The 26956-nt window shown below is 38.3% G+C and overlaps 1 pseudogene; it reads right to left on the bottom strand.

Annotated features, from left to right (window-relative positions):
* Nucleotides 1-5452: 5452 nt before the first annotated feature.
* LOC143380602 (transmembrane protein 254-like) lies at nt 5453-16152 on the bottom strand (annotated as a pseudogene).
* Between the last annotated feature and the right edge of the window lie 10804 nt (nt 16153-26956).

The raw sequence follows: 26956 nt of genomic DNA, 5'->3' as shown, positions 1-26956 counted from the left end.
TATTCCACTATGTAGATACACCACATTTTCCTTATGCATTCATCTGTTGATGGACACATAAATTGATTTCATACCTTGGTTACTGAAAACAATACTGCAATGAACATGGGAGTGCACATGTCTCTTTGACACATTGATCTCATTTCCTATGGATGTATATCCAATAATGAGATTGCCGGGTGATGTTAGTTCTACTTTGAATTTTTTGAGGAATCACCACACTATTTATCATAAATGGGTTACTGATTTACATTCACATCAGCAGTGTACTAGGGTTCCTTTTTCTCTGCATTCTGGCCAACACTTATTATTACTTATTTTGGTAATAGCCATTCTAACTGGTGTGAGAAGACTACTTTTTAAAATATTATTGTTATTATTTTTTTTCTGTAATTGGACACAATACCTCGTTTATTTATTTATTTTTATGTGATGTTCAGGATCAAACTTAGGGCCTCACACATGCAAGGCAAACACTACCACTGAGCCACAGCCCCACTTCCAGCATGGTATTTTATTATGGTTCATTTTGCACTTCTCTGATAATTAGTGACCTTGAGCCTTTTTTTGTACATCTGTTGGCCATTTGTTTGTCTCTTTTCTTTTGTTTCCTATGGTTCTGGGGATTGACACTAGAAGTGCTGTACCCTTGAGCTACATCCCCAGCCATTTTTAAGTTTTAATTTTGAGACAGTCTCATTATGTTACTAGCACTGCCCTTGAACTTCTGACCCTCCTGACTCCAACTTCTGAGTTACTGCAATTACAGTCTTGTGCAGATTATTTTCTTCTTCTTTTTTTTTTCTTCTTCTGGAGATTGAACCCCAGGTACTTAATCACTGAGCACATACTCAGTGTGTTTTATTTATTTTGAGGCAGGGTCTTGCTAAGTTACCTAGGCCTCCCTAAATTGCTGAAGCTGGCTTTGAACTTGCCCTCCTCCTACCTCAGCCTCCCAAGTCACTGGGATTACAGGCTGTATGCCACTGTACCTGACTTTTTTCTTCTTTTGAAATTATCTACTCAGGGACTTTCCATTTATTAATTGAGTGCTTTGTTTGTTGTTATTCAGTTTGAGTTCCTGATATGTTTTGGATTTTAACTCAGTATCAGGTGTTTGGCTTTACACATATTTTCTTCCACTCTGAAGGTTGTCTCTTCCCTCTGTTGAGAAATTCATTTGCTGTGCAGAAACTTTTTACTTTGATGAAATCCTGTTTGTCTATTTTTACTTCTGTTGCCTGTTCATTTGGGATCATATCCCAAAAAAATCATTGCTCAGATTAATACCATGGAGAATTTGTATCTTCTTCAACTTCTTTCATCATGGTTTTTGTTTTCAGTGTAGAGATCTCCCAATTTTGTGTTCCTAAGTACTTATATGTTTTGTTTTCCTAAGTACTGAATATTTTAGTATGGTAAAAGTCATCTTAATATGTTTCTTATAAATTGCAGATACACCACAGGGCCTGGTGGTTCATGCCTGTAATCCCAGTGGTTTGGGAGGCTGAGGCAGGAGGATTGTGAGTTCAAAGCCAAAGCCAGCCTCAGCAACTTAGCATGGCCCTAGCAACTTAGCAAGACCATGTCTCTAAATAAAATATAAAATGGGCTGGGGATGTGGCTCAAGAGTTCAGCTTCCCTAGGTTTAATTTCTGGTACCAAAAAAATGAAGATCTAGCATCAATTAATTATCATTTTCAAATGTCCACTGTGAAATCAGTATACAAAAAAAATTAAAAAGAAAAAAATTGGATAATATACTTTCATTATACATAGTTTGAAAATATTTAGATGGGGTAAAGAACTACATAAAATTGTACCCAATGAAAAGTAAGTTTCAATTTTATATTTTCTTGTTAGTTCTTTTAGTTATACATTACAATGGAATATACTATGACTTAATTTTAAAAGCATGAAATACAATTGTTCTAATTCAGTTCTTGATATTTCCTCTTGTCCTCCCTTCCTTCCACCCACTGTTCCATTCACTCTATGCTACTGATCCTTCTGCCATTTTTTTTTTAAATTAGTATCTTTTGGATGTACATGATGGTGAGATTCACTAAGGTTTATTCATATATGTACATCAAAGTTATGTCAGATTCATTTCACTGTCTTTCCCTATACTCACCCCTCCCCATTCCCTTCATTCCGCTTTGTCTAATCCTCTGATATTTCTTCTATCCTTTTTTTCAATCCCACTCTTATTTTGGATTAGCTTCCTCATATCAGAAAACATTCAACCTTAACTTTTTGGAGCTGGCTTATTTCACTTAGTATGATAGTCTCCAATTCCATCCAGTGTCTGGCAAATGTCATAAAGTCATTGTTTATGACTTGTGTATATACACATTTTCTTTATTCATTCATCTGTTGAGGGGCACCCAGCTTGACTCCATAGCATAGCTATTGTGAATTGTGCTGCTATAAACACTGATGTGACTGGGTCACTACAGTATGCTGACTTTAAATTTTTGGATATATATGAAGGAATGCCATGACTGGATCAAATGGTGGTTCCATTCCTAGTTTTCTGAGGACTCTCCGCACTTTTTTTCCAGAGTGGTTGCACCAATTTGCAGTCCTACCAGCAATGTATCCCCACCTCCTCACCAATATTTGTTAATTGTATTCTTCATAATTGCCATTCTGACTAGAGATGAAATCTCAATGTAGTTTTAGTTTGCAGTTTCCTAATTACTAGATGTTAAACATTTTTTTCAAATATTTTCTTACCACTCATATATATATTTTTTCATTTGAGAAGTGTCTGTTTAGTTCCTCTGCAGGGAAATAATATTTATTAACCAAATCATCAAATTTAGAGCTTTAATTAAAGAAACTACAGGAAGGGATTATTATTCATAATCCAAAATATGAGTAGGATTAAAAAAAATAGAAGGAATAAAGAGGATTAGACAAAGGGGAATGAAGGGAAGTGGGGAGGGATGAGTATAGGGAAAGACAGTAAAATGAATCTGAAATGATCAAAGATAAAAATTAGCAAGATAAAGTTATAGTTGACTCTATCTTCTAACTTCTTTTTTTTTGTCTATGTTCAGTGTAAAGACATAAGGGCTAAGGGCCTTCTGAGAGGGCAAGTTATTTTCCTAAAAAGCCTGAACACATCTGAAATTTAACCTCATGTTAACACCATGACTTATAAAAACATGTTCAGACTTGGATTCATAAACCTGTGAATGGAGGCCATATTTGTTTATATGTTGGTCCTTTTATTAAGTTGTGAGGTCATTTTTTTTTCTTTTTTGTTCTTCCAAACTATGCATGCTCTGGAAATCTTTTGGGTTTATGAGAAAACTGGTCAGTCTCTCCATCTTCCATGTTTGCATCCATGAAGATGCCTCTGGCTTTATCTCATTCATCTCAACATAGATCTGTTTCTCCCATATCACCACCATGACTAATGCAGAGCCAAGATGTCTCCATTTTTATGTTTACTATTTGCTTCACAGACTTACTTCTAAACTCCTGGGCTGTGGGGAAAGGGGTAATACAAGGCTCAGGGTTCTGTGTCTCTCTGAACAATGCTGGGTAAGTCACTCTCATTGGGATGCAGTTTATGGTTCTATAAAATGACTGACCTGCAGCTTCTGTTAAGATCCCCTTTGGTTCTAAGCCATAATAATGCCACAAATAAGATCATAGGATTTCTTTAGGTTTGGCATTTTAAAAATGCCAGAACACTTCACCTGATGAACAGATTTTATCAAATGTGGAATGAAAACAGAAACAAAGAGGAAATAACCATAGAAGGAAAGAGACACTGGTGTCCAGCCCAGACAGGAATGGAGAACTACACAGCCCACAACCAGGGCATTCTGAATTTCTTAATCAGTGAACAACACACTGATATTTGAAGTGTGAAAACAGTTCCATTTAGAGCTACTGAGAAAAAGAATAAAATGTGCGATAATATCAACACTGATCAAAACAAAAAAAAATCCATTTCATTGTAGAGAAAGTCACAGCATTTTATTTGAGTTAGTCAATTTCATTTAATCATCTGCCACATTGTTCTGGGCACCATTATTGTCATTTGAAGACAGCCATGCTTTAAAAAAATCTGGGTTGGATCTCCATGATGCTGAACTCCTGGTCAATTTTGTTTCTTTACTCAAAAGTAACCCCTACTCCAAGAGGAAGATCAGGAAAGACTGAGATATATTTGCAAAAAATTTATGTCCACTAAAAACAATTTATAGCTTATGATCTCTCACGGGGGCTTTCTTTTTGGGGAGAGTTGTTTCTTATAAATGTTTGCTAATACAGCAACCTGCCCAATGAAACACAAAGGGAAATGAGAAATAGCTTCCAGAGAATAAGTAGATGCTCTCCACAGAAGGAGCCCTAATGTCTCCTAAGTGTGATGGTGCCATTCTGCCAAGGTAAAGGGATAGAGATAGGGGACTTCTCTCCCGAAAGGCCAGTAGAAATAAAGTAAGTTCAAGTTAATCAGGGAGGTAGTAACCAGCTGGAAAACCCAGAGGTTAGCATCTCTAGAGAGGAATGTGGGTGTGACTGAGTAAGCTAGGGCTGGATGAAGAAAGCAACAGACAGCAGGAGAGTGGGAAACAATCCACATTTCCCCAGAGGACCCACAGAAAGGTGGCACCACTACTGAACGTGTCATGTGTTGTTCTGGGAGATGAGGGCACACGGAATGAATGATACAGAACAAGTGGAAGTGAAGTGGTTTCCTCCTTTGCCAGTAACACTGGAGGAGAACCACCTGATGCATAGGTGGGTATAGGTGCCCCGGGGAAAAGGATGGCTGCCTGAGTTGTGGCCCTGAATTGAAAAGGCAATCTAACAGTGGCCATCACACTCTGCCTACCACAGAGCACTCTGTCCCTGGGGCCATGTGCAGGGAAGGATCACTGCTGGCTGGCAGCATCAGGGAGACCCTGCCCTGGTCTTCTGCTTTGGGTTCTTGGCAGGTCCTTTGGGCCTTTTCACATTGCTTAGTTGAGGAGATAAGATCCTGCCTCACAGGTGTCTAGAAAATATATTATGGAAGTGTCATTTCATTTTGGTTTAGAAAGGTGAGAAAAAGATTAGAAGAGATATTTTACTCAGAAATAGGGAGCACAGGCCCAACAGTAAGAAAATCTAGTACTCGTTTCATCCCTGTAGACAGAGAGGGATCAGCACAGCCAAGGGCCTTAGAGGAGGAGGCTGCAAGTCTGTTGCCATTCAAGTTTTCTGCAGAACTTGGAAAGCCAGATTTTTTTATTATTTCTTTCATAGGTAACAACTAGTCTACACAAGATCAACCAGAGCATACAGAAGAGAAATGGACATTGAGAGGGTCTTAAATACCTTTGTAGGACAGACACTTTTAGAATGTAGAAAGATCATCCAGTAAACATAGCACCCCCCAAAAGAGAGTCTGAATGTGAAAGTGGAGAGGAAGTTTTCGCTTTCTCCTTTAACTGTGTTTTTGGTGCTTTGACCTGTAAGCAATCAAGATGGAGAGAGATGCTATCCCAAAGAGGAAAGTCTGCAGAACCAGAGTAGTTGAGCCCGACTGTATGTGATTCCTTTATATCTGAAAAAGAAAGAACAAAATTAAGACACCAGAATTGTCATTTTATGGGCGTTTCTGACTTCTCTATTTTTTTTTTTTCATTTAGCACTTCCATATACTTTCAGGTTTATTTTGCTGTTTTTCTCTGGAAGGTGAAAGATGGGTTCATTTACTTTTCATCTCTCTTGTTTTCTGATAAATGCATCTTAGGTGGTACACTTCCCTGGAAACCAGTCTGGCTCTCTCTGGGTACAGTATTTAATAACTGTTTCTCATGTGATTCTGATTAGTGAATAGGTAATCAGCACTAGCAGGGCTTCAAAGCAAGTGTCTTGAAGACAGACCAGAAGAGAATCCCAGCCTGCCACCCACTAGCTGTGACCTGGAAAATCACTCAGTTTTCTCACTTGAAAAATAGAAATAGTAGTTTCTAACTCACCAAATTTTGAGGTGATTAGTAAGATAATATACCCAAAGAGCTTAAGAGCTTGGTGCATAGTAATAATAAACACCTGCTCAAATAATCTTTCAAATTAAACTGCCTAAAACAGAACTCCAATTAATAAATAAGAAAAAATGATCTAATTGAAGGAAATTTTGCTCAAGTCTCATCTTAATATAAATCTCATTTGGATGAATTTTTATTTAAAACAAACATCACATGTAAAATATATAGTTTTCTACACTAACTGATTTAAAAGGACCATAAAGAATCTAAGTAAATTCAGAAGAAGCATTTGATAAATTTTATCACCAATTCTTAATAAAAGTTCTCAGCAAATTTAGAAATACAATGGAGCTTCCTAAATTTAATAGAGGTCTACAGAACTCTAGGAGAAACAATTCATGTTACATGAAACACACAGAGTTTTTTTTTTTTTTTTTGTATTGGGGATTGAAATGAGGGCCACTGAGCCACTGAGTCACATCCCCAGCCCTATTTTATATTCTATTTACAGACAGGGTCTCACTGAGCTGCTTAGCACCTTGCCATTGTTGAGGCTGGCTTTGAACTTGCAATCCTCCTGTCTCAGCTTCCCAAGCCACTGTGATTTCAGGCTTGTGCTACTGCACCTGGCAGAAGGCTTTCTTTTAAGATGAGGAACCATGCATAATGTCTACTACCCCCACTTTCAGTTAACACTGTAAATACAGCCAGCACACAAAGGGAAGAAAGATAAATGAAAGCTACATAAAATTGAAAAGAAGTGGTGCTACTATCTAGACACAACTGTATAGGTAGAGACAATCAGAATTAATAAATGGACTAAATAAATAAATGGACTTAGCAGTCTGACTGGGCACAATTCACGAGCCACTTATCATGCAGAAATGAACTTTATTTTTAGAACACACACGCCGCACCACATGAGCTCTTCAGGAATTCCCTCAGAGCCCAACTTCCACCACCGACTTCCGGCGAGCCTCTCAACCCCCCCCACTCCTCCCGCTCTTGAAACCAATTGGCTAAGTTGGGTGGGTGGAGCCAAAAGAGTCCCCCCAATGAGCAGCTCTGTGGTCTGAAAGGGTGGGGAAACAGCCAGATGAGCATCACAGCAGAGGAGTCAATCAGCTGGCAGCTGGAAGTTTGCTGGGGCCACTGTGAGCCAATCATCTGGAAGATTGCTGGGGCCCTTTTGGCTGTGGCTCTCAACATCTCCCCCTCTCTGTTTAAACAACAAGCATGTGGCTTAGGGACCGTGCCTGCCTTAGGTTGTCCAATACTACATATGGTCCTTACCCGTCATCAGACAAGCTGACCTCAGGGCGTCAGCCTCCTGTCTTAGGTTGGTACCATTTCAATTGGATCATACCCATCATTGAATACTGGTCCAGCATACAGCCACACCTGTGGATAGGCCTTTGTACTAGTGGGGGATGAGGTTCTTTGCCTCACCTCTATTGGCCCACAAAATTTAGCTGAACGACCATCACAAGCAGAAGGGAGGAGGATACACCAAGCCAATTGACAGCTCCTTTTGGAAAAATTGTACCACCAGTGACACCATCAGCAAAAATACCCTGATACTACCACAGTTGCTGCACCAACAGATAGTTCACAATGCATACAAGTGATACATAGTCCAGGCAAGTTCTCCAAGCAGTTCAGTGATAGCTGTTGTAGAAGCTGTAGTTTGGTTTTATCTTTGTCTTCACAGGCACTAGGATGAAGATAGGAATTCTGGCAATAATGGCTAAAGAGCAAATTATGAAACATTCCAGCAGGCACTAAAAGAAAACAATTTTCTGAACAATTTACATTATCCTGAACAGAATTATTAAATATAATGAAAAGGAAAGGTGAAAGTAAACAAACAGATCTGTTAACCACCTTTTTTTGTTCACATATTAAAACAATTCTCAAAACCTATTTATCCAATTTAAATTAAACCATTTAAATTACATGAATAAGAAAAAAAATTTGGAACCACTTTTTCATGAGCGCTCCTCATATATGATATATGGACATGTGCACATACAAACATACAACACAAAACACAAGTGTGCACACATAATATTATACATACAACACATAACATAATAGTAAAGGCCTTATAACATTGTACAGGTGAAATCTCCATTGCAATGTTTAAAAACTTCATAGTCAAAAATAGAACTGATCAGCAAAACATTAACCTAGGTCTGTATGAACTCAAAAAACAAAATAGAACTTCATGATGTGGGAAAGGGCAATAATAAAATAGATATTGAAAAAAGCATCCTGGTTTCATTAGCCTCCAGGTGTGAGAGAACCATTGTCACAGATGTAAGGATAGCCAAACTGGAGTTTGGGATATCAGCTGTTATAAATTTGAGCCAAATCATCTTCTTTTTGGTCCATAGAAATCACTTTAGTTGATCTCTCTGGAATCCAAATCAGCTGCTGTTTTCCCTGTGGAAACACACAAACAGAACCCCGACTTCAGACAATCACTGGGTCAGGACCTTTCCATTGTCCTGTTAGAATACCCTTCCAAAGTACCTTGGGCTTATGTACATTTTTTGGACACATATGCCTTTCTGTAGCACTAAGCCCTGATTAATCCAAATTTTAAAAGTTTAGAGTAAAAAGGATTATTTTAAGGTTATCTTTGGGGAATATATACCCCTTCCCAATTCCCTCTTTTTGTTTAGTAAGTACATTTTAATAGTTTGATGAGTGGATTGTATGAAATTCCTGTTATATGAGTAATGCCAAATGATGAGCAAAATTGTTTAAAAGAGGTAGAAGTATAACAAGGACCATTGTCTGTTTTTAACTGTTTTGGAACACCCACAGTGGCAAAATTTTGTAAGCAATGAGCTATAATATCTTTAGTTTTTTCCTCCGGCATGAAGGGAGCCCATAAAAATCCAGAAGAATTATCAACTGTAACATGCAAATATTTTAATTTTCCAAATTCTGGCAAGTGTGTGACATCCATCTGCTAAATATGGTTAGGTATCAGTCCTCTAGGATTGACTCCAAGATTAACTTGTGGTAAAAAGGTCACACAATTTTGACATTGTTTTATTATTTGTCTAGCTTGTTCCTTAGTTATTTTAAAATGCTTTTGTAAAGTATTAGCATTGACATGGAACTTTTTATGAAAATTTGTAGCTTCTTCTAGTATAGAGAAAATATGTATGTCATGTGTAGTTTTATCTGCTAAATCATTGCTCAAACTAAGGGCTCCAGGCAATCCTGTATGTGCCCTGATATGTCCTATAAAGAATGGATCTCTTCTGTCCCAGATTAGACTTTGTATAGAGGAAAACAAAGAGAAAACAGTAGAGGAAGGGGAAATCCTACCAGCATCTTCAAGGGATACTATAGCATTTACTATATACTGACCATCGGAAAATAAATTAAATACAGAATCTTTTAACATCACAAAAGCTTGTAATACTGCATTAAGCTCTAGATTTTGAGCTGATTGTTTGGGTACTAAAAATGTAAAATTTGATCAGGTGTAACTTCTGCTGCTGTACCATTATTTGACCCATCAGTGAATATATTTGGAACATTCATGATAGGTGTTTTTCTTGTCATTTTTGGAAAAATTACAGGAAGCGATGACCAAAAAGACAATAAAGGACTAGATGGTAAGTGGGTTATCAAATGAAACATTGGATTTGCACATGATTGTTGTCCAAGTATTTAACTCATTAGCTAACTCATCAATTTTATCCATAGTGTATAGATTAATAATTTTATTGGGAGAAATTCCAAACACTCCCTTTGCTGCTTTTATTCCTTTGAGTATTAATTGTCCTACAGCCTCAGGATACCTAGTAATAATAGTGTTAGGAGAATAAGATAAATGTATCCACAATAATGGACCTTCTTGCCAAAATGCCCTTGTAGGAATATTTTTTGTTGGTAGTACAGTAAATAGTAAAGGCAAACTTATATCAATACTGTCCAAATGCATATTTTCCATGTATGTTTCAATGATTTTTAATGCCTTTCTTGCTTCAGGCATTAACATGCAGGGTGAATTTGGATCTGATGGACCTTTTAGGATATCAAATAAAGGTCCCAACTCTCCTGTTGGTATACCTAGATAAGGCCTTATCCAATTTACGTCTCCTAATAACTCTTGAAAGTCGTTAAGTGATTTGAGTTGATCTACTCGTATTTGAATTTTTTGGTGGATGGACCATGGTTGAGGATAATAGAATTCCTAAATAATTAATTAGAAAATTTAATTGTACTTTATCTATTGCTAACTCTAGATTATAATTTTTTAATAAGTTTGTAAGTGTGGTATAACATTCTAGCAATGTGTTTTTATCTTTGTGTGCTAACAATACATCATCCATATAGTGAAATATTTGAAGTTCAGGATTTTGTTTTCTAAGTGGCTGGATTAATTTTTTAACATAAATTTGACACATAGTTGGACTGTTAGCCATCCCTTGAGGGAGTACTTCCCATTCATATCTCTGATCAGGGCCTTCATGATTCAGTGCAGGGATAGTAAATGCAAAATGTGGACTATCCTCAGGATGAATTGGAATTGAAAAAAAAATAATTTTTAATATCTATAACTAAAACATACCAGGTTTTTGGCAAAGCAGAGAATTGGGGAATCCCCAATTGAGCAGGTCCCATAATAATCATCTCATTATTAATGGCTCTTAAATCTTGCAATATCTCCATTTACCAGATTTCTTTTTGATGCTGGGGCCACTGTGAGCCAATCAGCTGGAAGTTTGCTGGGGCCCCTTCGGCTGTGGCTCTCAACAAAGGGTGATATATAAAAATTGACGAAATCCATACAGACTACCATCAAACAATTAGAAAAGGAAATAATATTGTCTGAAAGTATAAATAGCTAGACATAGTCAATAAATGAATAAACAAGGATGTGAAAGACCTCCTAAAATTGTAGAACTTTATTGATACAGGAGATTCAAATATATGGGGATGAATCATTTCATATTTAGAAGATGCACAAATGGAAATGTCATTTCTCTTCAAATTAATTCACATGATGAATACAATAAAGATCTCAACAGGTTTAGATTTTTGCTTTTGCAGCATATGGCAAGGCATAAGAATGTGTAAAAATCCAGGAGCAGCCTAGTTCTTGAACAAGAAGGCGAGAGGACATGCTTTATCAGCTGTCAATGATCATAAAGCCACTACTACTGACAGAGCCATGTTGTCCCAAGAATGCACACACAAACCAATGGAACAAAACAGGAAGCCAAGAAACAGCCATACACATATGATATAAGACAGGTACATCAATGGATATTAAAGATAATCACAAATGGCTCTGGGAGAACTGAGCATCCATATGGAAAAAGGTGATGTCAGAAACATGTTTTCCACCCCCAAATCAGTTCCAGGTACCTTAAAGGCATGAATGTGAGAGGCAAAAATTGTAAAACTGTTTTAGAAGACACCGTTAAAGTGTACTTTCATCATTTCAATACAAAAATAATAATAATAAATTTGACTACACTGATCAACTTCTATTTTTCAAAAGACCTACCAGAAGAAAAAGACCCAGAGAAAGAATATTTGCAAAACATCTAAGTGGCAAAGTAGATAAATTAAGGGGGGAAAGAAAATAGTGCCTGTAGATGGGTAAGAAAAGGGCTGACACCCAATTACAAAAGTGTTATTGGGGGGGGGGGTAGACCAAATGTATGAAATAATATTTATTGCAATACAATTTATAATGGCAAAACAATTTAGAGACTTAAAAAGTGGATTAGAAGGGGTCTTTCTTCAATACATTAAGGCACATTCACATAATAGAACACTATGCACTAATATTAATGGATGGAATAAAATGCACATGAATAGACACAGAAAAAACAGGGATATGTAACAATGGAAAACTGTTAATAGAAGAAGTTCCATGTATATGTAAAATTATTTATAAATGCATAAATCATAATGATAAATACTAAACTTTTAATAATGACTATTTGGGGTATTTTGGGAGACCTTTACTTTTCATTTAATTTCATAATTTTTGCAGTATTAGTGATTGAACCTAGGGCTGTTCCATCCCTTTTAATTTTTGAGACAGGGTCTTGTTAAGTTGATGAGGCTGGCTTTGAACTTAGATCTTTCTGCCTAACCTTCCCAGTCACTGGGATTATAGGGGTGCACTACTGCACCTGACATTACCAAGAAATTGATTTATTTATTTTGATTGCTGGAGATTGAACCCAGGGCCATGCACATGCTAGACAAAAACTATACCCCTGAGCCACATCCATAGCTCTACCATGAATTTTTTTGAAAACATGAAAAAGGAGCTTATCTTATGATTATGGTTGACATAAAGTCAAACATCATCCAATCTTATCTCTGGTTAAGAGGAATTTACAAAAAATGTATTGAATTTATACCAAGGTGTCAGATGTTCAGTAAACTTTAATTTTCTGCCACTTATAATTATCTGGAATCAAGAATATTGTCAGCTTGGTGCAGTGCCCCAAGCCTATAATCTCAGCAACTCCAGAGGCTGAGGCAAGAGGATCACAAGTTCAAGGTAAGCCTCAGCAACTTAGTGGGACCCTAATGTGTCCTGGGTTCACTCCCCATACTGTTTTGTGCATAGAACTTATTCAATTACAAAATTTACATACATGAAAAGAGGAATCCACCAAAATGTTATGTGTAGCTATTTCTAGGTAATAGAGTTTGGGAGGCTGCAATTGTGCTACTTATTTTCACTTATTTATTTATTCTTTCACTTATCTTATAATTCAAAAGGAGTATTTATTCTTATTTACAGTGACCAATGATACATTCCGACAGATTAAGCCATGATTTCAAGAACACGATGGTGGCCCAACTTCTCCATGCCTAACTTCCCTCTGGTCTTCAAAAGACTGATAAAAAAAGTTAAATTGAGTCTTTAGATTTTTCATTAGAGGTTCCAAATGCCATTACAAAATAAGAGTTTTTTCAAAATACACATGTCTGGGTTCTAGACCCAGAGATTCTGGTCTGGTATGTGTTGCTTCAAACATAAAGATGTGCTTTCTTAAAGTTCCATAGATACTTCTGGGCCACAATGCAAGTTTGAAGCCCCTACACTAGACTCTATTCAGCAGATACCAGTATAGGTTAATATCACATTATAAAGATCGCATTAAAAATTCTCTTTAAATAACCTATATTAGAAAAAGATTCTCTGTACAATTGTACTTTGCATAAGCATAACAGAAATTATTATTCAAAGGATAAGATGGTGATAAGAATGCCATCTGTACTCTGGCAGACTAAGTTCAAGACTGGGCCAAACAACTCCAAGTTAAGATTTCATTAAATAGCTGAAGAGGCCATTGGAAAGAGGTACCTGTATGCTCTGACATTTTCTGTGCCATGACCAGAGAATGGATTCAAGAAAACCAGTTGGAGAGATTGACATGAGTCCCCTGAGATTTGAAGAAAGGATTAGTATCTGATTCAAAAGTGTTAAGACTGTTTTAGTCTGCTGGGTAAAAGAGCAAAGAAACCAGCTGTACTGGGAACTGTACACACTTGCAGATTATCACACTGGAAAGATAAGGAAATCAGCCAGACAGGCTTTTTTAGAAGGGTACAGGACCTGGTGTGTTTTGAAGGAACCCTGCATGAAAGGCCCAAATGAAACATAGATGTGATCTCAATAAAAGGGTAAAAGTCTTTCTCAAAACAGGTCCAGAGGTAAAACTGCAAAGTGGCATGATGGAGGAGGCACCAGGAAAAATGCATTTCAAGGGAAATGCAAAGGGAGATCTACAATGATAAGCAATTTCCCCCAAATTCACCAAAGCCCTTCTAGAGAAAAATGATCTACACTGAATTTGCAACATAGGTAGCACACAAAAAACTGATTAAGCAACTGGGCCTGTTTCCCTAACCATTCCTACCATTCCAAGGAGGCCACAAGCAGGCTCCTGAGCCATAGCTGGATGAGAGCTGTCATTTTGAATTAGAAGAAGCTTATAGTTTTAACAAACAGACTAGATGAGAGTGGACATTTACAGATAGTGACGAAAAAACCCACAGATCTGTTTGAATTTCATCCAGAGCTATAGTGAGGGTGCGGGGGAGACAGGGAAAAATTCATAGGGTAAATTTACTTGGAGAGGGGTGAAAAGAACATGGTTGCTTTCTGGTTCTTTGGTAGAAAGCCTAGTGTGTTTAATAACAATAAGATAGAATACCATAAACTATTTAATGTACTTAGCAGTTTCTTGCATGGTATGTACCCAATCAATGTTAATTATTTTTATTATTAAAATAGAGTGGTAATACAGTGTCCCACTTTGCACTTTTAGAAGTAATACAACAATAATAGAAGTAATAGTTTACCTGGATCATGCAAAGATATTAATTTCAAAGCAATTTGGCATTAGCATAATCATCTTATTCTCTATATCAATTCTGTATTTGCTTATGCAAAGCACAAACGTAAAGAGAATTATTTTCTTGTACTTTCACACCGTATCAACCTACACTGGCATCTGATGAATAGGGCATGGTTTAGGGGCTCGTAACTTGTATTGTGCTCCAGAATTATCTGCAGAACTTTAAGAAAGATCATATTCCTATATCTGAAGCAAAACTACCAGATCAGAATCTCTGGTCTGGAAACCAGATTTGTGTGTTTCATAAAAGCTTCTCAGGTGACTCAGTTATGACACTAGGACTGTGAACCATTGGCCTACAACAATAACTTAACTCTTTTTTCAAACTAGAAGGAATCCTAAACTTTTGTTCTAGTTAGGGCCCCATAGTTTTGAAAACATAACAAAAGTCATCTCAATTAGATAATTAAACAATTGATTCATTAACAAACAAAATGAATTTACTCATCAAACATTTACTGAGTAATCTATGTCAGGTTCAGTACTAGGTATGGGGATTCAGATCTAACCTGAGAGTGCTCTCAGTATACAAGTGTATAAATTATTGAAATGTGGCTACTCTCATCTTCCATTAGATACCATGAGAAAGGTGACAAAGACCTACTGCAAAGAGTTACATGCACAATACCATGGCATATAAGGACTCTCCCATGTGAATCAGCCAGGCAAGCCAATACCTGAAACCAGGATAACAAAAATGTTTTGTCAAGTTTATGGTGACAGTTACCAACTGATAAAATCTAACACAGAAATCTTAAAAAGAAAGGTGTCTTAATGTAAACTAGCAACACTGATGGATATCTAATGGCAACTGCAGGCTTTTCAGGTGTCCAGTGAGACCAGGGCTGCAATGTCCACAACAAGCTTCTGAAGTTCTCCTTACCCATTATGCAGGAGGGTGTGATGGTGGTTCACAAAATACTGAGTAAAGTAGCCCAGGGGTCCAAGGCTCTGATAAGGGACACTCTGAGGCCAGAGGACAACACACTGGAAGAGAAGCAGAAGTACAGAGAATCTTTTAGGTTATTTAAAAGATCAGCAATTATTTATTTTTGAGTACAGCCATGAATAACAGTACAGGGAGCCCAGAATGCAAGGGCAGAAGCCCTCTAAAGCAGAAAATTTCCTAAGAACCCAGAGAACTTCCGCTTACACCAGTAACATAGGCAAGGGTCAGGTGCGCGTGGGCAGAAACCTCATTCCCACAGCAACCCTCACTCTATGAGGGCCTGGCCGGACCAAACCGATCTACCGCCGGCCCCATGACTATCCGAGAAGTATCCCAGCACCACGGCTGTGACCAGGGAGGGTAAGGGTCTGGCTACACAGAAGTAGGAGGTAGCATCCCTGCGGGCCTCCGACTTCCAAGCATCTGTCTTGCAAGACCCAGGCACTGAGTTCCAGGTGAGGAGCCTGCTGGCATCCACATAGAGAAAGCCTGGGTTTCTCAGAGCCTTGAGCACCCCCCAAGGCCCTCCTGAGGACTAATACGTCATCATCTCCTCCCCAGGTCTCCGCCCTTCCCACCCCATCCTAATGCGCTGGAGCCTGGACTGCCGCCTGCGTGGACCCCCTGTGGGCGGGTCCTGCTGCCTTGCAGCACTAGCCCCGCTGCCTGGGTGGGTGGCCCTTGCCCTTACCGTGTAGTAGCCAAAGGAGAGGGTGATGACTGTGAACCAGAACAGACTGCCCCTCCGGAAGTAGGCTGCACCAACTGCTGAGGTCGCCATTGGTGCAGCATCTTCTGGGGAATCAGCGGCCACACAGTTCTGCGGGTTAGGGGGGTGGGAAGGTGGGGGGGGGGAGCTGGGTCTGACCTGGGCTGGGTGAGGGGAGGCATGAGCCACCTCGCGGGGTCAAGATAGAAATCAGATTCTCTATTGCCTTCCCTCAGCTTCTCTCTGTTTTTGGCACCTGGGATTGAATCCTGGGGCACTCAACCACCAAGCCACACCCCCAACACTTTTTTAAATAGTTTATATAGAGATGGGGTCTCAATGAGTTGCTTATGGCCTCACTAAGTTGCTGAGGCTAGCTTTGAACTCGGAATCCTCCTGCCTCAGCCTCTTGAGCCACTGGGATCAGAGAGCTCTCTTAATGACCAATTGAACTTCTTCCGTTGACATCAAAACCAAACAGTTTTGTTTCCACATACATAAATTTTGGACTATAAAGTTTTTTTTAATTGGTTGTTCAAAACATTACAAAGCTCTTGACATATCATATTTCATACATTAGATTCAAGTGGGTTATGAACTCCCATTTTTACCCCAAATACAGATTGCAGAATCACATCGGTTATACATCCACAATTTTACATAATGTCCTATTAGTAACTATTGTATTCTGCTACCTTTCCTATCCTCTACTATTCCCCCCTCCCCTCCTCTCCCATATTCTCTCTCTACCCCATCTACTGTAATTCATTTCTCTCCTTGTTTATTTTCCAATTTCCCTCACAACCTCTTATATGTAATTTTGTATAGCAATGAGGGTCTCCCTCCATTTCCATGCAATTTCCCTTTTCTCTCCCTTTCCCTTCCACCTCATGTCTCTGTTTAATATTAATCTTTTCTTCCTGCTCTTCCTCCCTGCTCTGTTCTTAGTTGTTCTCATTATATCAAAGAAGGCATTTGGTATTTGTTTTTTAGGGATTGGCTAGCTTCACTATGCATAATCTGCTCAAGTGCTATCCATTTCCCTGCAAATTCCATGATTTTGTCATTTTTTAGTGCTGCGTAATACTCCATGGTGTATAAATGCCACATTTTTTTTATCCATTCATCTATTGAAGGGCATCTGGGTTGGTTCCACAGTCTAGCTATTGTGAATTGTGCTGCTATGAACATCCATGTGGCAGTATCCCTATAGTACGCTCTTTTAAGGTCTTCAGGGAATAGTCCGAGAAGGGCAATAGCTGGGTCAAATGGTGGTTCCATTCCCAGCTTTCCCAGGAATCTCCATACTGCTTTTCAAATTGGCTGCACCAATTTGCAGTCCCACCAGCAATGTACAAGAGTACCCTTTTCCCCACATCCTCGCCAGCACTTGTTGTTGTTTGACTTCAGAATGGCTGCCAATCTTACTGGAGTGAGATGGTATCTTAGGGTGGTTTTGATTTGCATTTCTCTGACTGCTAGAGATTGTGAGCATTTTTTCATGTACTTGTTGATTGATTGTATGTCCTCCTCTGAGAAGTGTCTGTTCAGGTCCTTGGCCCATTTGTTGATTGGATTATTTGTTATATTATTGTCTAATTTTTTTGAGTTCTTTGTATACTCTGGATATTAGAGCTCTATCTGAAGTGTGAGGAGTAAAAATTTGTTCCCATGATGTGGGCTCCCTATTTACCTCTCTTATTGTTTCTCTTGCTGAGAAAAAACTGTTTAGTTTAAGTAAGTCCCATTTGTTGATTCTTGTTATTAACTCTTGTGCTATGGGTGTCCTATTAAGTAACTTGGAGCCCAACCCCACAATATATAGATCGGAGCCAACTTTTTCTTCTATGAGACGCAAAGACTCTGATTTGATATCAAGCTCCTTGATCCATTTTGAGTTAACTTTTGTGCATGGCGAGAGGAGGGGATTCAGTTTCATTTTGTTGCATAAGGATTTCCAGTTTTCACAACACCATTTGTTGAAGATGCTATCCTTCCTTCATTGCATGCTTTTAGCCCCTTTATCAAATATAAGATAGTTGTAACTTTGTGGATTAGTCTCTGTGTCCTCTATTCTGTACCATTGGTCCACCTGCCTGTTTTGGTACTAGTACCATGCTGTTTTTGTTACAATTTCTCTGTAATATAGTCTGAAATCTGGTATCGCTATACCGCCTGATTCACACTTCCTGCTTAGAATTGCTTTTGCTATTCTGGGTCTTTTATTTTTTCATATGAATTTAAAGTTTTGAAGAATGAATTTCATATTATGTGATGCAATCAATTTCCCAATTAATCGTCAGTTCTCATTAATATCATTACCAGCGACAAAAAGTGTATTTTTAGTCTTCATCATCTTTGCTCATGCCCCTCTCTTGGATCTTCTTTCTCTCCGAATAAGTATTTTCTCAGCTTTCCTTTTACTTCTTATCCTCTAGATACAAGTTTTCCTGTGTTCTCTGTGCTTTCTGTACATTTGGGATTCAATTTTTATATTCTTTTTCTATGACTCTAAAATGGTCTTTCTAATCTTGACCTCTCCCCAGGTACCTGCTAGTCGCTTTAACCAAATAACCTGCACACCTCAAAAACAGAGTCTACGCTCATTATTCTCAGTCAGTTCTGACTAAGCTCCCCTATTTTTGTTAATAGCACTCTTCTTCTACCCTGTACCCCCATACCTAGTTAACTGTAGAGAATCCTACTAATGGGGTAACATGACATCTCATTCTTTTGGATTAAAACATGGTTTATTTAATCCCCACTCTCCCTGAATCATTCCTTTCTGATTTTTTTTTCTCTTTCAACAACACGCATGCACACGATTTGTCAAATCTACAAATGACAGGGTCATCTTCACGTGTAGTTCTAATTAAGGTTTTCATTTTGCTTTTCAGGAACTTCTCTAATGCTTATTTCTTGTATGAAAATATTTTTCTTCAGATATTAAATCTGAAGCAAGGGAGACATTGGAGAAATAATTCACCTTAGAAATAATTCAACAAAATGGCTTGGGTTAATGGACTAGAGTGCTAAATTTTAGTTTTATAATGTCTGAAAGCCAGAAATTGGTGGGAAGAGTGAGTACAGCTCACATTTGAAGGATCTTATTGTTAGCCTATCATGCACACATCAGAAATCCAGATACCAAATAAGATTATTACTTAGATGTTAGTAGTTTTTGTCAATCCATGAAGAGTCCACAATCAAAGGGATGTTCAGATAGGCTTCATCTCTTCTATCCAATTTGACTTTCACATGGGACAGGGAACTTGAATTGTGTAACTTCAAGACATCCTGTTCTGTTCTCCCGTCTGGGCTAGCAGAGGACTTTTTTTTTTTTAACCCCTGGACACTTCTTCCTTCAGGATGGTTTGATGACATAAACATGGAAAACAAGAATTGTTTCTTTTTCCCCATAAGATAGGCCTATGAGGTATGAAGACAAACTATAAAGGACTGTAATAATAATAATAATAATAATAATAATAATAATAATAATAACAACAACAACAACAACTTTTGGTATTTGACATGCAAAAACCAACAATAGATCAATAGGAAATAATACTCACTAATAGAATTCATATATCCAAGCACTTATTTTATGATGAAGGTAACACTTCAAATTGAGGAGCTAAATTATTGTGGAGCAATTAGCTAATTACTTGGGTCTCACTAATTTGCTAGGGCTGAATTTGCTACTGGAACTTGTGATCCTTCTGCCTTAGCTCCCCGAGTTGCAGTGATTACAGGCATAAACCCTCCATGTCTGACCTAGTTAACATTGAGGGTAAAAATGTTTTAAACTTCGCTCCCATCCTCAAACACAAACTCTCAATGCATTATCACAGGGTACAGAGGTAAATAGTACCCGGGGTGTTCTGATGAGATGGCTAGAGGGTAGAATGGCCATGTGCCATGATGTAGCAAACCCCTTTCTCTGCACATATTCAGGATCATAATGGCATTTAAATAAATTTTTAAAAGTAAAACCAAACATCATGTGTCCAGACAATGAGCAGTCTTGCAACTTATCCATGACCCTGCTAGTCAGAGGCAAAAATGTGCCTCAAAGGGCCTTCAAACAGTGAGACTCAACTGTATTCCTTTTGGGGTATGAAGTCTTTCACAAAGCCACCATGGATCTCAGCTAAGCAGGTGCCAGAGCTCCTGCTTCTAACTATGGGGCTAGAGCAATCTAAAGGACTTGTCCCTTTGGTTACTGCTTATTACTACTGAGCTTTATTTGAAAAAATTTATGTCTTTCAAACATTTTCAGTGTGTACATTTGCATTTCAGAAATGCTGGAAACATTTCATATTGAGTTATGGAGCAGGGAGTGGGAAGAATCAAGACCAGAAGCTTCCCTGGAATCTTGGCTATGATAAGCTGGCCTCCCCACATGTGACATTTGCTATGAATAGAGTGCTTTATTATTATGTTTTTAATTCCATTTTATGTGTTGTTTCTGAACATTTGGGGAACTTCCATCTCATGGCTAGTATGTCATACTGCAGCTCATTGATGGTTCTCTGATGAGAGGTAGAAATGTGGTACTGCACATGAATTGTTGGAGAAATTTCTGCTAAGTAGCATGGTTGAAAGCACTGCCTCCTTTACCTTTCTCACTAGCCCTTCTCAGCAGCTCTTATTCTAGACTGGATAAGCCGCATATGTACTCTCCATAGCTCACTATTATGACTATATAGTACGTTAAATTTGTTCATAAAGGAGATTATCCTTTGTTTCTTTAGAGAGAAATTATACAGCCTGTATTTTAGGGGAGAAGTGTATTTCTCATATTAAGAAACATCAAAAAGCACCAAAATTATTCCATCTGGGCGTTGCTTAATGATTTGGACTAATTCTGAGAAATGTATGAGTAGACAATTGTTGTGTGGACATCATAGGGTCCACTTACATAAACTAACATATCTCTGATGTCAGTGGTAACTTGATGACATGCTCTGTGTCATCGCCATCACATAGCCAGTCCGTTCTTGACCACAGCATCATTATTGGATGCACAATTGAGAGTAAAACAGATCTGGGCTCAGTCTCTCTGGATTGAAGCCAATGTTGAACCCTTTGAAGTTCCTGTGTGAAAAACTTAATCCTGGTGGAACAGCATTGTGAGGTGTGGTCTTTAAGGCCAGGGAGGCTCCACCTCCAGAGTGAGTTAAATCTGTTCCATGGAGTGGGTTAGTTATACTCATGTGGCTTTGCTGTAAGTGAACTATGTTTGTCTAAAGTGAATAAATTCAGGAGTTCTCTCTTAGAATGATTTCCTTGAATGACTTTTTTTATTACATATTTACTAAGCTGTTCCTCTGTGCCAGTACTGGGTTCTCAGACCTTCTCAACATCCCAAGAACCATCATTTGGGATGTATAGTTGATGTATAACTTACCCTCACTACCATTTTGAAGTGTGCAGTTCAGTGGCAACACCATATTGTCCTGTGAACCTTACCACCAACTGTCCACAGAGGTTTTTTCGTTTTGTAAAACTGATATTTTTGTGGGCTGTAGTTGTGGCTCAGTAGTAGAGCACTTGCCCGGCATGTGTAAGACCCTGGGTTTGATCCTCAGCACTGCATACAAAAAATAAATAAAACAAAACATCGATTTACAAGTTAAAAATATTTTAATAAGTGGGAGGAGGAAAAAGGAGATCTACTACTGCCATTTACAAGTAAAGAAACCTCATACTTTGTAATCACTAAACCACAATTTCCCATTCCCTACCCTGCTCCTTAGCCCCTGGACACTATCATATACTAATGCTTTGTAGATTCAAACAGCAATTCTTTATTCCCGATCTCACACCGGCCGTCTACAAACACGTTCTGGGGAAATCCATGTTCTCTCCCAAAATCCACGTTCTCTGCCCAAATCCACCACTGGGCTTCTGTCTCCCAAAATATACTGTCTGACCCTAAGAACTCAAGAGGAACTCAGGCAGCAGGATACGCCCTATTCTAAACGGGGAACACCCTAATCTTGTATTATGCTAAACCGGGAACACCCTAAACACGGATCCACCCTGGTCCTTGAGCAAGGTCACCTTACATGCAATGTAGCTGCAAAATGTCCTATTTCCATGAGTCTTTCCACTAAAGAAACATGGGGGTACGCTGGCAAGGAAATTGTCATACCTACTTGGCTAATGGCTCCCAGCATACTACTTTTGGTTTCTATGATTTTGACTCTCTAGGTACCTCATACAAGTGAAATTCCTGGATAATAGAGTCATTTTTAATTATTTTTTTTGAAAAACTGCCATGTTGTTTTTCACAGTAGCTACACCATTTTGCCTTCCCACCAACAGTACATTAAGGTTTCCAGTTCCTCTGCTCCTGTTCTGCAGATTTTTTACTCTGGTTATTTGGTTTGTGGATAGTAACCACCCTAATGAGAGTGAGGTGTCATCTCCCTGCAGATTTAAGTTTGGCATCCCTAATGATTTGTGATGTTGACCATCTTTTCACATGCTTAATGACAAAGGGCTTTCTTCTTTGGAGAAATGTCTATTCAAATCTTTTTCCCATTTTAATTTACAGTTCTGTGTAAGTTGTGGTTCTTTGTCTTGTTATCAACACTAGGATTTTCAAAGGGGTTGTCCTATTTTGTATACTGTCCTTTTCTTTACTTCATTGTGTTCTTTTGTTCTTTATTTAGATGTAGTCTAATGTACTTGTGTGTGTGCTTTTGGTGATGTAGCTAAGAAATCATTGCCAAATTCAATGTCATGAAACTTTATCCTTAAGTTTTGTTGCAGCAGGTTTTATGCATTTTTCTAGCTTTATTTATTTCCATTGAGTTAATTTTTTCCTGTGGGGTAAAAAACCCAATTTGATCCTTTGCATGTGGATATCCTGTTTTTCCAGAACCATTTTTAAAATCCTGCCTAGTGTTTCTTTGGACTCAAAAATAAATGTTCCATATTTGTTTTCTCTGGAAGAATGGATGCCTTCCCAGTGGATTAGGTCACCCAGAGAAAAGGAGAGGACAGAAAGAGGGAGTTGTGTATGAGAGTGTTGAGAGTGTCAACCAGAATCCCATTATTCTGTACAATTATCTATGCAATAGTAGTGGGGCATGAGGTGCATGCCTGTCATTTTGGTGACTCCTGGAGCCTGAAGCAGGAGGATCTTAAATTTGAGGCTGCTTAGTTGAACCCTGTCTCAAAATGAAAAATAAGAAAGGGTTGGAATGAAGCTCTATTGTAAAGCCAGTGGAACAGCTACTGGGTTTATCTGTTACCCTTCTGAAAATTGCTGGAAAAATGAAGCCAACTGGAGGGAGAGAGAAGTGGAAGGAGGAAAAATGATGGCTACTACTGCCATTCTTTTTGTTTGGTATGTCTTACGTGTGTGTGTGTGTGTGTGTGTGTGTGTGTGTGTGTGTGTATGTGTGTGTGTCCCTACTTTTTTCTTACTGCTTTAACTTGGGTTTTTTCTTTCCTTTTGATAGGGACATATTTTGACTCTCTTCTTATTTCCTCTCAGGTCAATTCTGTGTATATTTTACTTAAAAAATTAACATTACAATATTTTATTTTCATCTTAATAATAACTGCAGTCTCATAAATCTCTATTTGTTTATAGTTCAATCTCCCACTTTAGGCTCTCATCTTTCTTTCTTCTTTCTTTCTTTCTTTCTTTCTTTCTTTCTTTCTTTCCTTCCTTCTTTCTTTCTTTCTTTCTTTCTTTCTTTCTTTCTTTCTTTCTTTCTTTCTTTCTCTCTTTCTTTCTTTCTTTTTGTTGTGCTGGGGTTTGGACCCACATGTGCTCTACCACTGAGCTACATGCCCAGCCTTTTAGCTTTTTCTATTTTGAGTGTGATCCAGTGGAAGAGTGGATATAGCATGCCTGAGGCCCTGGCTTCAATTTTCAGTACCACCAAACAAACAAAGCCCCCATAAAACACTTGGTGATCCCTTGGCCCATCCTGTTGGAGAAGGGTTAGGAAAAGGTCATGTAAACATCCTGCAAAAATGTCAGTATCCTTTATTTGATTGTTATGTTGAACAGCAAGCTCACTTTGAACTTCATATTATAGAGCAAAAAATGAAGGTGGTCATAAAACATCAATACTTGTATCATCCGAATGCTTACTCCCTAGTTTATTTCATCTTATTCCTCCCCTACTCTACTGTCAACCACTTAAAGTGTTGGGTGTGAGATTGATGTGAGCTGATTTATTTGTACTTTCTCAGTTACTATAATGTCTGAGCATTTTGCATTAGTCTCTTTCTTTATTTTTTGAATTTTTGCTTGACCAATATCCTTTCCCATCCTGCAGATCATAATATCATGGTATGTTCATATTTTTAAATATAGACCCTTAATCCATTTTTTATTATGAATAAGGAATGAGGCAGAGCCCCACCTTTAAAAAATTATAGTCAACAAATAATCTTTTTTTTCTCTATATGCCTCTACTATTCCTAAATTCTGTTCTTTATATTTTCATCTTTTTCAGCATCTTCACTTGAAGATAGCCATGTGGAAGCAGGAAAAACAAATCAAGAAAGAGGAAAAGTAAAACTATGGCACAAATTTACAAAACACGATTTGGAGATTCTTAAGCAATCATCTGAACCAAAACCATATCCAAATTTTAGGATTTGGGTGGACCTGGCCAAGCAAATGCATTGCCACATATGTGAAATCAATGTAAGTCAAAAGTCCAAAATTTACATGAACATATCTTTTTGTATATGACACAGAAAATACAATTTTTAAAAAGTTTCATTTCAGGTGGTCTGGATGTGAGAAAAGGAGCAACTGCCTTCTGATTTAATTTCTGTACCCTACTTGCTAACTTCAGTTTCACTGCTGATGAATTATGGAATCTTGCACCTCATCTTTCTGTTATAATTATGATGGAAAAAGAAAATGAGAATGTGTTTTTAGAGGTCCCAGTTGTTATGTATAGTGACAATTTTAACCCTAGCTTATTGAGTTGCATAGTAGAAAAAATATTTTCTCATCTCCATACACTCACCTCTAAACTTTGGGGACTACAGCTGGCATTGCAGGTATCCTCAATTGATGCCGGGGAAAAACGTGAAGACTAGAGTTGTCAGTGCAGTTGTTCAAATCACATGTACAATGTACTGCTCAGTTGTGACAAATTTTTGCTTGTTTGTATGTGTGTTTTAAATACAACAAACTTAAGAATATTCCTACAGTACACTGAGTCATGACTGTATCTTGATGGGGCAGCTTGATAAAAATTAAAAATTTGTGGGGGTGTGGGTAGGGCAGCTTGGAATCTGTTCATTCTAAATACAGAGGTTGCCGAGAGGTTTTGGGGAGACTTTGAAAAGCCTGGGTTCTCAGGGACAGAAGGTCTGCTGCAGACTGTGAGGAATCTTTGGAACTTGGAATTGGGCACCATTCAAAACCTCCATTATATGGAGAACCCAGGAAGGATTTTCTTTTTTGTGTCTACTCCAGGTCAAGAAGCAAGTCAGTGGTAATGCTGAAACTAAGGTTACATATAAAATATTTGATTAAAAAATTGTCTTTCTTTTTAGAATTGGTATTAAAACAAAAGATCCAGACTACCAGCTAGAGAGCAACAGAAGATATTTGCTGCCAGAAAACAACAGGAGTACCCTATCCAAGGTTATCAGGTTTTCCACCACAAAAATGCCCAGAGGTAACCTGATAACACCACTGCACAGCCCTCTGGACCCCAGCAGGCTACACTGGAAAGATGTGGCTTCTTTGCAATGGAGAAACAGGGAGGTCCTAGTGAACAGGATGGCTCATGTGACTGGATATTCCCAAGTATTAGAGAGTTCCCTGGAAAAGGTTGGACTTATGTAGGCCCTCCACAGCAAGAGATACAAAGAGAGCACTTGCCAAATTTAAACAACTTGTGCAAGACACTTCTTCAACAGCCCTACCTCAGACATTTTCTTCCACTTGATGGTAAGATCCTCTAAGGTGCCAGTGTATGAAGGGTTATGCAGGCTGCTGCTGTCCTCCATGGAGCATCACAGTATCTTCAGGAAACAGAATAGCTTTGCAGGATAGCCTGGACTCTAAAAAATTGTCAGCATCATTAATATCAAAATGGATTTCCTTCTTTGTCAAATCTAACAACAATGACCAACAAACAGACAAGCTAGGACATTATGAAGGAAGCCATCTCACCCAGGATTGCCCGAGAAAAGTTCACAACATTCTGCCAGAATGCAGCCTTCTAGGAACAGACTTCTGCAAGGAGGTCTGTCTAACAACTGTATATTTATCTTTGAACTCACATAATCCTTGCGATTGACCATTGTTGCCTAGAATTTTTGTTTTGAATTTTCTTTTGTATTTCTTTTTAACTTTGCCTTTGAAAATCTTCCTCAGCCCTAAACTCTCCCACTGTGCTCGTAGTGAATATACTCAAGCATATGTGGCAGGTATATGCTTGCCTACTATACTGTGGCAGGCATATGCCTATTACAGTGTCATTCCATTTCCAATTTATATTCTTGGAAGCATCTTTCTCTGTTATTTAAATAAACACCTCCATCCACCTAAAAAGCACAGTACTACCTGAGTTTTCACCACCAAAGACATGACTTCCACTGAAGCTGCACCTCCAACTACTGAAATCTCAAGAACCCATGGAGTCTCCTGCACTGGGATAAGAGTCCTTGCTGGAATTCCATTGTAATTTGACAGTCACCTGGGCATGTTGTTCTGAGCGTGCCCAGGTGAGCATTCAGATATTGTCAATATGAGTCTTGAGGCAATCTTCAAAGTGGAGGGTACCTGGGAACCTCCCACAAGGAACCATTTTTATAATGTTGGTCTTTAGGACTCAGAACACTTTGAAGTGTTCCAGAGTTTCCTGTTTCTTCC

Source organism: Callospermophilus lateralis, chromosome 14 (assembly GCF_048772815.1).
Source record: "Callospermophilus lateralis isolate mCalLat2 chromosome 14, mCalLat2.hap1, whole genome shotgun sequence".
In the NCBI taxonomy this organism is placed as follows: Eukaryota; Metazoa; Chordata; class Mammalia; order Rodentia; family Sciuridae; genus Callospermophilus; species Callospermophilus lateralis.
Note: the sequence above shows the minus strand (reverse complement) of the source record. Positions and strands in the feature narration are given on the sequence as shown.